The sequence below is a fragment of the Urocitellus parryii genome, chromosome 16, assembly GCF_045843805.1.
Source record: "Urocitellus parryii isolate mUroPar1 chromosome 16, mUroPar1.hap1, whole genome shotgun sequence".
In the NCBI taxonomy this organism is placed as follows: Eukaryota; Metazoa; Chordata; class Mammalia; order Rodentia; family Sciuridae; genus Urocitellus; species Urocitellus parryii.
The window spans coordinates 17,379,023-17,393,298 of record NC_135546.1 but is presented as its reverse complement, the minus strand read 5'-3'; the positions used below and the strand labels follow the sequence as shown (position 1 = coordinate 17,393,298).

The window sequence follows — 14,276 nt, the reverse complement described above, 5'->3', positions numbered from 1 at the left end:
CATCTTTGAGCCCCAAAAGGATCCAGGCTCATGGGGAGATGGCTGCTTCCAAGGCTGAGGCAGGGAATGTCCCCCAAGGCCCATGTGTTCAAAGCCTAGTCTCTGGCCTGTGGCACGGCTGAGAGGGGGTGGGACCTTTAAGAGGCGGAGCCTAAAGGGAGCAAGTGAGGTCATTGGGGGCGGGCCCTTTCCCTAGAAAGGGCTATCAGCACCCTGGCCCCTTCCTCTCTCCTCACTTCCCAGCTGCCACGAGGTGACAGGTTTCCTGAGCCACATGCTTCTGCCACGAGGTTCTGCTCTCACCACGGACCCAGTCAGCGGCCATGGGGCCCAGCAAAAATGGGTCGAAACCTTTCCTCTGTGTAAGCTGCTTACCTCGGGTGTTTTGTCACAGCAACGGAAACGCCGACGACTAAGTAGGAGCAAAGACGGAGAAATTAAGAAGATGGCCTGTGGATCCTCCAGGTATTGACCCACTGATGTCCTGCCCTTACCCATGGGGACATTGCAAGTTCTGTGCCGTCCTGACAGAGAAAAGGGCACGTGCTGAGCCACTGAGCCCCGTCCCCAGCCCTTTTTGTATTTTATTTAGAGACAGGGTCTCACTGAGTTGCTCAGGGCCTCACTAAGTGGCTGAGGCTGGCCTCCAACTTGCGATCCTCCTGCCTCAGCCTCCAGAGCTACTGAGATGACAGGCGTGGGCCACCGTGCCCACCTGGAGGAGACAGGAAATGAGACCAATGTATGAACAAGACTGGTTCAACCTCCACAGCACAGCGACCATGGGAAAACAGAACAGATCCAATGCTCAGAGACGTCAGCCAAACCCGAATAGAGGAATGTTCCAGAGAAGAATCAGCGTGCACTCTGCCGGGGTCAAGGAACACAAGCTGACCAGGGAACGGCTCCAGGACAAAGCTGGCCAAGACGGGACGGGAATATAATAGGTGATGCTGGGCCTGAGAGACCCGCGGGGTGCCAGAAGGTTATTCTTGGAGCCACTGACCAAATCCAAACCTGGGCCGATTAGCTGTGGACACGGTGATGTCAGGGAAGGGCCATCTCCTTAGGAGGACGTGGGGCCACCCAGGAAATCGGGGTGCCTTGTGCAGTCCCAGGTGGCTCTGGGGACAGTGCGTGTGTGGCTGTGTCCCTACTGAGTCCATTCACAGGTCCCCAGGGCCTGCTCTCTGCCCTACCCACAAGGAGTCCGCCAACCACGTTAGCAAGGGCTGCCCGAGAAACCAAGGCTCAGAGAGGTTGCCCAGCTAGCTGAAGTCACACAGCAAGTGCCCAGCCGAGCTGGGAAGCTCCCCTGCTCCCTCCACCCCAGTGACAAGGTCACACAGACCCGTGACACTGGGGGGTGGCTCCCTCAGAGCCGTCACACCTACCTGCACTCATCCTCGCTGTTCCCTTTTCTTGGCAGAAGAAACCCAGAACGTGCTGTATCTCGGCCATTTCTGCTGGTGGTTTTCATTATCCACGTTCCTTCTCGGTCCAAGTTCAAGATAAGCAGGAGCCATTCTGCTTTCCTGGGCAGCAGGATCTGAGCCGGAGATGGGATCGGGTAACCTTGGCAGCACTGAGATCTGGGGGGGAGGAAGGAACAGAATAAAGACCCACATCAAAAATGTCTCCTGAAGACACGGAGCATGAAGAATCCTCGTCCCCTCAGGGAGCAGGCAGCTCTCAACCAGTGGCCTCAATCCTCGTCCCCTCATGGGGATCCTGTCCCTACAGAAAGCTCCCTGCTGCTCAGCCCTCAGCTCATTAGCAGGCCCCGTTTCCTGGTCTCTGGTCTGGTGTGTCCAGTCCCCTCCCAGGGCCACCGTGAACCTCCCCGGAGACCGGGACAAGTGCAGGTCTCAGGAGGCCAGTGCCTGGGACTAGTGCGGGGCCACTTCTCTGCCTGGACGCTGAAATGTCCCAACCCAAACCCTGTGACCCTCACGTCCCGTCCTGAGATGGTTCGCCCTCGTCTTGGGCCCAGGACAGGATGGATCTGTGCCCATCGATGCTCCTCCTCCTGGCAGCAGCGAACTATGTCGGGAATCGCAAAGGCACTATCTGTGGGCTTTGTCCTTTGGAACTATTATTCACAGATAGCTCCCTCGGGGGAAAGGCCTTTCTTGTTGCTGATGAATGTCACTTTTTTTTTTAAAGTGTGTCACACAGCTAAACTGGCAAGCGAATGATGAGGAGATTCCAGCCACCCCAAGAAGGGACAGCTTTGGTTGACACCCAGCATGAGCTACGACACATGATCCAGAAGGAGCATCGCAGGAGAATTCAGTCAGTAGGTGTTTCAGTCTGTTTTCTGTTGCTATGACACAATACCAGAGGCTGGGGGATTTATGAAGTAAAAAGGTTCTCTAACTCGTGGTTCTGGAGGGTGAGAAGCCCAACAGCACGGCAGAGGCTTCTGGGAAAGGCCTTCCTGTCTCATCATAACAGGGCGGAAGGGCAAGTGAGCGTGTGTGAGACAGAGTGTGCAAGGCGGCCAGATTGATCACAAACCCACTCTTGTGATCATCAACCCACACTCACACACTAGGGCTTTTCTTCAGCTCGTACAAATCTCTTGCTTTTTACCAGTCCCTGTCCCCAGTGATTGTAGCAACTTGGGGGCATCACCTGACCTCTTGACACTGTCACAATGGCAACTAAGTCTTGACACGGGCTTTGGAGGGGCTGCTCAGACCACAGCGGGAAGGGCGTGGTGCGTCTTTGAGAAGCGTCTTTAAGGAGGACGGGCAACATGGGCCGTGCACTGTGCAGCGTGACAGGGATTGGGGCAGCGCCTGGGATTGCCCTGGGTACAGCTTCGAGCCACAGGAGGCTCCATTACTGCTCAGAGGCAAGAGGAACCCCAATGCCCAGAGAAGGTGAGCGTCGTGGTGGAAGTTGGGGCGCTGCCGGCTCACCAGGCCCCCATTTTAAATCCTGATCATCAACGTCCTCCTCTGTGCAGGCGTGGCCCGTGGCCTGACCCACTGGCAGCGACAGTCCTTCGAGGTGGGTGCTAGAGACTCGTTTGCAGATGAAGAGACTGAGGGTCCCAGAGACAGGATGTGACTAGCTGTGCCAAATGGCAGAGCCAGAATTCGAAGCCAAGTCCACCCAACGCAAGATCCATGTTCTGTATTTATTGATCATTAGTATTATTTGGTCCCAGGGATTGAACCCAGGGGTGCTTCACCCCTGAGCCCCGTCCCCAGCCCTTTTTCTATTTTATTTAGAGACAGGGCCTCGCTGAGTGGCTCAGGGCCTCACTGAGTTGCTGAGGCTGGCCTCCACCTTCTGATCCTCCTGCCTCAGCCTCCTGAGCTGCTGGGGTGACAGGTGTGGGCCATCACGCACAGCTAAGATCCTTGTTCCTTCCGGGTGTCCACAGTCTCCACTCAAAAGTAGGGGTCGTTAACCCCATTTTTCATAGAGAGCCAAACTGAGCCAACCGTGTGCTCACTGACCCCAAATCTCTGCCAATGGCTGCTCTGTAAGAATCTCTGGACTTTGTACAGTGCCAGAGCTGGGGGCCGCCCCGAGGACACCCCAATCCATATCTGCAAATCCATGTCTGAGTCCAGAGTCATGCCCACTGCCCCCCACCATCTCGCGGCTTCCTGAGAACTCCCAGGATGGGAAAAATTCCATTTTTAGAGTGCAAATCCACTTAGGGGCCCCCCACCCGGGCTGGATTGATGAATTCCTTTCCTGTGGGTACTTTCATGGTCACCAGAACACGACAATAAAGGGAGCTTTCTGGACGGGGGTCAGTCCGACTGTGCACATTTTTCTGATTAGCAATTAAGCCTGTTGTGGGATTCATGTCCTCCGGGCCCAGTTCCTCCGGGAGCTGCCTGTGGGCTGGGCTTGCTCTCTGCCTCTCCTGCGGGGACCAAGCGCACCAGGGGACATTTCTTTTCCTGAGCCTGATTCTTTCTCCAAACGTTCAAAGCCTTTTTGATTTTGCAACTGAGAGTCTCTGAGACACACACCTCGGGCTGGGAGTTTCTGAGACTTTAGACATTCCCCAGACTTTGTGGGACAGGGGGACAATGGAGGTGGCTCCCGATTTCTAAGAGTGGAGAGTCCCACCAAGGTCAGCTGACAGGGGAGCGCCCTGTGTTAGGAATCACGGTCAAGTTCACGGGAGGTTCTGTTGGGGGAAACCTAGGGTCACTCGACCCCTGAGCCCCGTCCCCAGCCCTATTTTATATTTTATTTAGAGACAGGGTCTCCCTGAGTGGCTGAGGGCCTCGCTTTGGCTGAGGCTGGCTCTGATCCTCCTGCCTCAGCCTCCCAAGCAGCTGGGATGACGGGCGGGCGTGCACCACCGCACCGGCCTTGCACTCATTTTTAGCAACTGGAATTCTAAAAATTCCCTCTGCAACCCCATGTAAACATCACTGCTGCCCGTGATTGGGGTGGTGATTATGAATCAGGATGTGGTTTAGCATCTCCGCAGACCCAAGTCAAAACACTGCATTTTGAATTCCAACCTCTCTGGATGGAAAGGGAGCCTACAGACTCCCCCAAATCCAACTTTCCCTAAAGTTCGTTTCACAAAACGCCTCCCCAAGATACTGTGCCCAGGAACCGTGCAAAATGTTTCCAGGTCCTGTAGTTCGTATGTTTTGTTCAACTTTGTCCTAACAAGGATTGCCAAAATGTCTGCACCTGGGAATTCGTGGGTGGTGGCCGAGGTGGGAGCCTGTCCCCAGCCCCTGCCCTCCCTCCCTCTCTCTTTCTCTCTGTCTCCTAAAAAAGCCTACTGGAAATACTTTGGGAAATATCATGCTGATCAGACCAGCCCTGTTTCTATTTTATTTAGAGACGGGGTCTCCCTGAGTGGCTCAGGGCCTCACTAAGTTGCTGAGGCTGGCCTCCACCTTGCGATCCTCCTGCCTCAGCCTCCTAAGCCACTGGGATGATAGGCATGGTCCACGGCACCCAACCTGGTGATTTTTGTTCCCTGTTTGTCCTTGATGTGACATTCTTGGCTACGAGGAAGTCGTACTTTTCCAACTTGCAGTAAAGTTGGTCTGATAGGTGCTGCCAGTTCATTCACTCTTTTGGCAGGGGGTGGGCAGGACGAGCTTCCGTAGTTCCCCACGCTGACATTTTTACTCTGAGATGCTGTAAGATGCCACACAGTCCCACAGGGCTGGGGCCCAGCCGATGACCTCATGGGGCACAAGGATGGAAGCTGGGTGGCCTGTCACCACCACTCACTTGCTGGACTGGCACTCTGGGCCTCCTGACATGGCCAGGGGTAAGCGAAGGGACCTAGTCCTCCCAAGGACACCTGAAGTGACCACTCACCCGACCCTGTAGGCTCCCGGTGCCAAGGGAGCAGTAAGCAAAACTCAAACATGAGCTCCTGAGCGTGTAGGGACGTTAAATCCCGATCAGCAGAGGAAGTTGGGACGCAGCTAGATGATGGGGTCAGGAAAGAACACGCAGGACTCAGGGGTCTGCTCCTCCTCTTGGTGTCCCTCTGTCCAGGGACAATAATCATGGGCAACTACAGTCTGCCCACAGCACAGTGACTGGGGAGTCCACCCCCAGAGACAGAGGTCCCATTAGTCACCAGACCCACAGCCCCATTAGCAGGAGCGCTGGCCACAGGGAGGGCTTTGGGCCACGTAGGGTGGCCCACGCCTGTCATCCCAGCGGCTCTGGAGGCTGAGGCAGGAGGATCCCAAGTGGGAGGCCAGCCTCAGCAAAAGTGAGGCCCTAAGCACCTCAGCGAGACCCTGTCTCTAAATAATATACCACACAGGGCTGGGGACGGGGCTCAGGGGTGAAGCGTCCCCGAGGTCCATCCCAGTACCCCCTCCAAAAAACAGAGGGCTTCACAGGCTGAGGAGTCACAGGAGGCCAGAGAGCAACGGTCGTGACCTGGGAACCTACTGCAGCGACGTGACCTGTAGCTAGTCCCACAAACGCCCCCTTCATCTTCTTGGTAGAAACTGTGACTCCTCAGTGTCTCTTGTCCAATCAATGGCCTCCAGGAAGGGCCAGCAGCGGAAGGGACTGTCCTTCAGCAGGTCTCCTGTTCCTGCCCCCTCAGCCAGCCCTGGACCTCTGGGCCATCGGACTCCAGCCTGTCACCCCACGGCGGCTTCCAGGTTCCCCCCTTAGAGCCTCGGCCACGCCTTCCTGTCACTGTCCCCTGGAGACCTGGTCCTCAGACCTGAGAGGTGACTTGGTAGTGACACTCTCTGAGAGCCCCCTCCAGGCCCTTCGTGCAGACGACTCCGCCCTGTTTTCTTTCAGCCGCTCCCTCGCTCCTTCCTGCTGGGGCCTGTCGGCTCCTGTCTTGGTGGATTAATCCACTTCTGCCAACTTGTCCACACAGAAAGTGGACGCAGGCCCTGAACGTCCCCCGGGCAGGTGGAAGGGGACGGGAGGCTGTGGGTCAAAGGACGAGGCCCAGCCTTCCAGCCTTGACCTTCAGTCCTGGGAGGGAGGGAAGGGGCTCCCCAGCCCTCGCCTGAGCCCTGAGCCTCTGGCTTCTCCTGGCAGCAAGTCGCCTGCGTCTCCAAACACTCTCCTCCTCGGCGTCCAACCCCTGCGTCTCCAGAGCACCCCCAGGACCCTGCAGCCTCTGGTGCCCTGGGGGGAGGCGTGGGACCTTTAAGAGGCGTGGCCTATTGGGAGACAGGTCATTGGGGGCGTGCCTTTGAAGGGTGACCTCCAAGTTGCTAAGTCACGTGGTCAGTGGTCACTCCTCACCATCTCTTGGCCAATCAGCAGCAGTGGACGTAGCTGCTGACCCCCTTTCCTGAAGCACTCGCTGCCCCTTTCCAGAAGACCATTCCCCTGGGTTCTCCTCCTCTGTCTCCTTGGCTGCCTTGACCTAGGGCTGCTGGGCCCAGGCCCGACTCCTCTTCTTCTCCCACCGCACTCGTCCTCTTGATGAGCGACGTCATCCTGTCCTGTTAGGTTTTAAGCACCTTGTTGAGGTTAACAACGCTCAAACCAATATCACTACTACCTTGGGCCTCTTCCCAGGGCCCAAGGTAGTGATAGTGGTTTGAGAGTCAGGATCAAGTCACGGATAAAGTGTCCCTGGACTTCACTCTATATTCAGGTGCCCCTGGCAACCTCCTCTTGGATGATTATAGGTGTGTCAAACTCATCTTGTGTTAGTCGGCTCTGTGATACTGTGACAAAATACCCGAGATAATCAGCTTAAAGGAAAGAAAGGTTTGGATACAGTTTCAGGGGATTCAGTCCCACTACAGGAATGAACTAGGTGGGCTCCGTGACAATCGGCAGATCCAATCAGTGCAGTTATTTAAAATTTCTCTTTTCCCGTGTATCTCAGGGATATGTCCAAGACGTCATCTCATAAGTAGCTATGAACTGGGATCTAAAGAACTCGCTCACTGCGGGCTGCTGACGGATTTTTTTTGTATGTTTTTGGAACAAATACTTCAAGCATGACGACCCTCAAGACTCATCATCTGTACCCTCTCTGATCCAGCTCACTGAGGGCACCAGGGCCCTTGTCTTGCTCTCAGGAGCTCTGCGTCTCGGCCATGATCCCCCCAGATGACCCTGGTCAGCCCTGCTCCTTGCACTGGGCTCCGTTTTCCCACGGTGAGGCCTGGCCCCCCGCGGTGTCTTTCTCCTGGGACGGCCCTGACATTGACTTTGTCCCTCCCTGGGAAAGCGAGTCACGTCAGCGGGTCCTGCTATCTCAGGAGCCTCCTCCACAAGAGAGCCCGCCCCCGAGTTCATTGATAAAGTGTCCCCAAACTTCTCAATGAGCCACAGGCCGCAGAGCCGTGATAAGGGGCTATATGTGGCCAGGCCTGCTATCTGTCATCTGTCCTCTGTGAATGGCCACAGGCAGGAGCAGCCAGGAGCCGTCCTGGTGAGGAGTGGAGGTGACGACGGATGTCACCCCCGGGTCCCAGCAGGACGCAGGACGCAGGCTGACAGCTGCCCGGCTCCACACCACCCTCAGCGCAGCCGGAAACACTGACTCCAGGCTCTCGGGCCTGTCAGCAGCTCGGGCTCGCGGATAAGGCTGTCGGAGGAGGGAAAGGACGGTCCCAGGGAGGGGTGAGCCTCCTGTCCTTGGAGGCACTGTGTCCAGGAGGGCAAGGTGGACGGCGCTGCCGCAGGGGCTTCTCCTGCCCTAGGGAGTGGGCACATCGGCCCTGTTCCCACGATGGCACTGGGACCAAGCCTGGCCATGGTCAGAGAGAGAGACAGGGCCAGCGCTGATCTGCGTGGGCATCGCTGGGGACACAGGACACAGGGGGAAGGGGATGTGGACTGAGCAAGCTGGGCTGAACTTCTAGAAGGACAGCCAGGACCCAGTGTCATCAAACCAGAGACAACGGAGGATGGAGGATTCACGACCAGGGCGGGAAGTCACAGAGGGGACACGAGATCAGGAGGAGATGAGCCAAGGTCAACCAGGGTCAGAGGACCAGGGGACCAGGAAGAGCCTTCCTCAGGAGGACACAGGGCGACGCCCCGGGCACGGGCCCGACTTTAAAAACGACCAGAAGTGGGGTGCGCATCCCCTCTGTGGAGGTCACAGCACGGCAGAGCCCAGGGCCACCAATTTGGCCAAGTAGAAAGGCTCACGGGCCACAAGCACAAGACCTGGGGTCCCCTGTCAGCTCGGAGGGAAGGGGGGGGTGCTTGGAACTTGTCACCCGCTTTCTGTGACGTCACTGGGGAGCTCCTGCTTTGGGGCCACTGGGCCCAGGGTCACCCAGCAGTGACAGTGTCCCCCCGACAGAGTCATCGAGCACAATGGCAGCTGTGGGGGAAGCAGCAGAGACTCTGGGCACGCGAGGCGCCCATGACCGCGAGACCCCAGTCTGGTGACAGCCCTCTCTCTCCCCTTGTCCCCTGCCACGTGTGGCCATTTCGACCCAGGCCACAGAGAGCACTGAAGGCCCTCCCCCCACCCCGGCCTCCCACGGCTTGGGCCCCGTGCTCCTGGCATTGGTCTGCAAAGGTCACGTCCTCTGATTCTGCCCGTCACAGCAGAGAGCCTGACCCGGGTGGGGTGACACGAGGAGACGGGATGGCGTCCCAGCCTCTCACCAGTCGGGTGTCTGTGGCCTCGGTCTTTGGTCCAAAGAGAATTCCTGGAACATCACCCGTTTTCTGATATCGGTGCAAAGACACCTCCAGCGCCAAGTGGTGTCCTCTGGGGTCACCTCGGTGGACCCTACGGGCACCTCTTCTTCAGGATGAGAGATGGGCTGCCGGCAGCAGATGGGGGTCCACCTTTGCAGGGTCTCTGTGTCGTCAGAGCAGCTGGGAGCTATAGAGGGTTTGGTAGAGAGAGAGGTCCATTTTAAACAGACGTCTCTGTCACCAGGTGGCCCGGAGGACAGAGCGACTCAGGACAAGGCAGGCAGGCGTAGCATGTGTCCCTCCACGACATTGTTCATTCCCAAATATCCGCTGTGCTCCAACCCTACGGGGACAAGAACCCAGAAATGAGTGCCCGAGCCCCCCTGGAGTTGACGGGGTGACACACGGGAAGCAAATAAACAAAGAGGCCATTTCCAGCCAGGTCAGGGCTGGGCAGAGGATGACTCAGGGTGCCCTGGTGACGAGTGGCCAGGGAGGGAGGCCATGGTCCCTTCAGAGGTCACAGGCTTGGCCTTTGGGGGAAATGGCATTTGTGCTGAGACCCACAGAGCGGGAATGGGGGCGTCCTGTGCAAACGTGGGGTGCAGATGAGGGTCAGGCTGTGGGCAGAGGGACAGCCAAGACCTTGAGGGACGCATGAGCTTGGCATGTGGCTGCGGAGTGGCCAGGGACGCTGGAGGCCCACTCCAGGGTGGAAAGGCCAGCAGGGGCCACCCAGGCAGCTCCCGGGGCCCAGGTCAGTTCTTCTGTGCATCAGATCCTGGGGGATGTGTCCCCCCACCACAGGGTGCGTCCCCTCCCTCTGGATGCTGGGGACAGACGCTGCCTGGAGCCCCCGCCAACCCCAACCGCCTGTCCTTCGTCTGAGGCACCTCGTCACCCCCCCGGGGGCCTGGGAGGCCGCCCGAGCCAGGCAGCTGTTCCCCATTACCTGACGTCCCGTGGCTGGGCCCTCGGTGACGGCCAAGTTCGCCCACACCACTCCCAACAGGGCAAGGGACCCTGTGAGGACCGGGTCGGGTTTCCCAAGGAAAACATGAAATCAGGAGAACAGCTGAGCTCCGCGTTGGAGCAGCCGACCCAGGCATCCGGGGGTGTGTGCCTGGGGACTTATTGTCATTCCTTTGGTCCTAACTGATAAAGAGTCCCACGATCATTGAGTTAGCATTTTTTTCAAGGATGGAAACCATCCCTGTTATGCAAAAACGCGGTGAGGGCGAGGGCAAGGACAAGGACACAAGGTCTGGGTGGCCCAGCCACTGTCCCCAAGTAGCCCCTCTAGTTGGGAGGACAGATTTACTTCCCGATTGATTTGGGCAAGCACGGATTGGGCGCCTACTCTGTACCCAACACTGCTGAGTGCTGGGGAATTCAAGTCCCTGGTGCCTGGGGACTTGTGGATCTGTTGACAACCAAGGTGACGGTGACACTGGGACACTCGGGTAGCAGAAGCAAAGCCCTCTTGGGTCTCAGGTCTCAGGACACCCTCTAATAGGTACTGTCCTTTCTGTTTGGGCCCCAGGGATGGAACCCGGGGCGCTGAGCCACAGAGCCACAGCCCACCCTTCTTATGGTCTGAGGCAGGGTCTTGCTGGGTTGCTGAGCCCCTCTCCTCGCGGAGGCTGCCTCTGACCTCTCCATCCTCCTGCCTCAGCCTCCCCAGCCGCGGGGATGACAGGCACAGGCCGCCACTGTACCCAGTTGTCCTTTCAATTTCAAAAAGCAGCTCTCTCCCCACGACTTGGCTCCACCCTCTCCTGGTGTGACTTCACTACCAAGCAGGACCTCCCGTGGGGACACTGGGCTGTCCCCAGGACATCCAGGCTCCCACTCTGTGCATTTAGAGAAAGGCCCATCCTTTCCCTAGAGTTTCAGAACCAGCCCCACGATCAGCTCTGATTGGTCCAGCTGGAACCACACGCCCATCTCTCAGCCAATCCCTGCAGACATGCAAATGTGGGCCTGGCGCTGAGAAAACTCAGCAGACCACGTGGACTCAGTCCCCACCCTCTGCCCCCCAAGGGTCCCTACATGGGAAGCTTGGGCCCCAGTGTGTCTCCTCATGTGATCTCCCCCTCCCACAAGCCACTGTCATGTTGAAATACAGAAAAGGGGACCCTCACCAGTGGCCTGAAAGGGTTGCCTGATTTTAGATTCTAAGTGTTCAGAACTTAACACTAAACTTCTCTTCTTTTTAAAGTGTCCGGCCTCTGGTATTTTGTTACAGCAACGCAAAACAGACTAGTTCAGCCCTCCCTCTTCCAAGTTTCCCTAAAGGCCACTCCTCTGAAGGACACACAGAAGCTGGGCTCTTTGGACGGGAGACCATGGCATCCAGTATGATGGAAGACGGGTGGACGTGGAGCTCAACAGGCCTGGCTGGTTTCCTGTGTGACTTTGAAGAAGGATCCTCCTCTGGGCCTCATGTGTCAACTAAGAGATCACAGAACCTTCCTTGCTGGCTTCAGGGATGACCAAACAGATGCCCATCATCGTGGCTGGCCCAGGAAATGATGCCCCACCTTCCCCGGAAGGGATTTATTATGTAGGAGAGGCTGAGCGTGCCAGGGCCACCTGGGGGAGGGGACTGAGGGTGGGCATGGGGCTGTGGGTGGCAGTGACTCAGCCAGGTTGACAGGCATCATCAGGAGGCCGAGTCTCCATACTGAGCTCCTGGGACGGGGCCACTTGGATGAGCTGCTGTTTGCAAAGTCCTGGCCAAGCCTGTCACCTCTCCAGCTTCTCCACGTTCCCAGAAGCCACTGGCCCAGAGCCTCCGCGCAGCGCTTCCAGAACAGAGCAACCAAGCTCTGCCCCTGGCTGCTCAGGGGTCTGCGTGGGACTCGGGGGAGAGGGGGAAGTGGACACGGGGCGGGGAATGGCGGGTCCCTAGAGGTGAGCATGAGACCCTGCAGCCAAGCCATGGAGATCTGAGTCCTGGCACCGGAGGTCACCACCCAGAGAGCTGTCCCCTCCTGTGGGATGGGGTGACGACTGGGAACTGAATCTGTTGTGCACCGTGGAAATACACATGTGCACAACGTGGCCACTGTGCAAAGAAGGAAGAGGCCCTGTGGGGTAGGTGCGTTAGGGCATCTCTCGATTCTGCCTGTCCTCCAGGGAAGAGCCACGACCAGCCAGGAACATGCACATCACAGGGGGCCCGTATGTCAACAAGACCTCTGACAGGCGCCCCCGTGCTCCTAGGGCCCCGCAAACACAGCAGGACACGACACCAGGCAGCGAGTGGGGAGAGATGGATGCCCAGGAGGCCGAGGCAGGAGGATCCCAAGTTTGAGGCTAGCCTCGGCAACTCAGTTTGGCCCTAAGCAACTTGGTGAGACCCCGACTCAAAATAAAATATAACAAAAGGGCTGAGGAGGCGGCTTACGTGGAGCTTCTCGTACTTTCTATTTCCTTCCTGAGGATTTCCATTTCTTCTCTTTTCCTGCAGTTGGCTCCTGACGGCTCTTGGGTGCCGTCTTAATGGCTGCTTTAGGGTCAGGTCAGGTCCGCCAGCCTCCTGATGGCCTCCACCTGCCATCGTCCTGGCTCTTGGTGTGACAGTGTCCTGGGCTCTGCTGCTGTTGCTGGACACCTCTGTTGTCCTGCTGGACCTCCCTGAGCCCATGCCCACAGGGGCCACGGGTGGCACCTGGTGGTGACTCACAGGGAAGGTCCCAGTCCAGGGTCCCTGTCTGGCCTTCTCAGCACCCAGGTGGGGGCTTTCCTGACTGTCACTGGGGGTGACAGTTCCGGTTCCCTGGTCCTTTGATAAGGGGACCTCACTACGGGGACAGTGCCCAGGGTCCCACCTCTCCTGGGCCTGTGACACTGCTCCCAGGGAGAGAGGTGCCTGTCGTAGCCCCCGAGTCCCACAGAGGGCGACTCCAGGGTGGGCGAGCAGGGAAAGGGGGACCCGCTGTCCAGCCCTTGAGTGGCCCCCCGGACCCCATCCCAGCAAGACCTGGAGGTGCCTCCGTCCAGCCTCACGTGGACAGAAGGGAGGTCCCTGGTGTCTGGACAGGGTGTGAGCATGTCCCCGGGGCTCACAATGCTGGGTGGTGGCCCCCGAGGGCCATGCTGTGGAGGGACACACCCCAGGAGACAGGGCCTAGAGGTCACCGGGGGCCTCACCCTTGGAAGTGACTGATACTGGGCTCTGGGGACGCTGGTCAGTCCCCAACGTGCCCCTGTATAAAGAGCAAGCCTGGCCTGGATCTCTCTGGCGTCCCACTCAGCCTGCGACCCCTCCACCCACCACCCTCTCGCACCCAAGATGCCATCCACACGTCGTGGGGTAGCAGAGCGCCCGACCCAGAGTCACGCTGATGCCACGCCCCTGGGCCTCCAAGACTGTGAGCTAAACGGACCCTTTTTCTTTGTAACGCTCCCAGCGTCTGGTGTTCTGTCACAGCAACAGGCCACGGACCGAGACAGCCCCCTTGCCACCTGCTGCTTGGTCTCTGTGCACAGGGAGGAGCCTCCTGTCCCCGACTGCCCACCTGGTCAGGGTGCCCTTCCTCCCACCAGGCTGCAGAGAGCGGGGTCACTGGACTTGGCTGATGTCCTCCTTGGCCCCGATTCTCCTCCCAGGACCCCCTGGATTCTTGGTGAACTGCGAGGTCTGTGCCCACGTCACTCAGGGGCACGGCGTCACCAGAGGGTGGACTTCCTGGTGCTGTCTGCCCCGGGACGTACTCTGAACAGAGGGTGGACCGTGCTCTGCCCCTGGTCTTGGGGTCCCCGGGGGAAGCCTGGTCACTGGCGTCCACCTCGAGGCCAACACCCCCTCTCCCTCTGCACATCCACCCTGGATGCTGACCTCCCCAGACAGGACGAACTCGGTGAGAGTCCCAGGAAATGCTGGAAACTGGGAATGGAGATGGAGAGTCTAGGCCAGCTGCCGTGGGACGGTTGACAGAGTTAACAATGACTCCACAAGTATGTGCCGAGCCGCGGGCCCCCCTGAGAGCGCTGCTCCTGCCAGGTTTCTGTACCCAAGTTACGCTGGCTTCATAAAAGGAATTTGGAAGGCGTCCCTCTTTCCCTGCGCCCAGAAATATTTTAAATAGCAGCAGAGTTCTCATTTCCCCAACGACTCAGTTGGCTTCCCTCCTGGGCCTGGTGGTGTC

General features: G+C 58.2%; 1 long non-coding RNA gene across 1 annotated transcript; it reads left to right on the top strand.

Annotated features, from left to right (window-relative positions):
- Positions 1-252: 252 nt before the first annotated feature.
- On the top strand, positions 253-12,465 carry LOC144250588 (uncharacterized). The gene is made up of 4 exons (XR_013342516.1): positions 253-947; positions 1,430-1,570; positions 2,167-2,299; positions 11,342-12,465. It is a non-coding gene; the product is annotated as an uncharacterized LOC144250588 (long non-coding RNA).
- Positions 12,466-14,276: the final 1,811 nt, after the last annotated feature.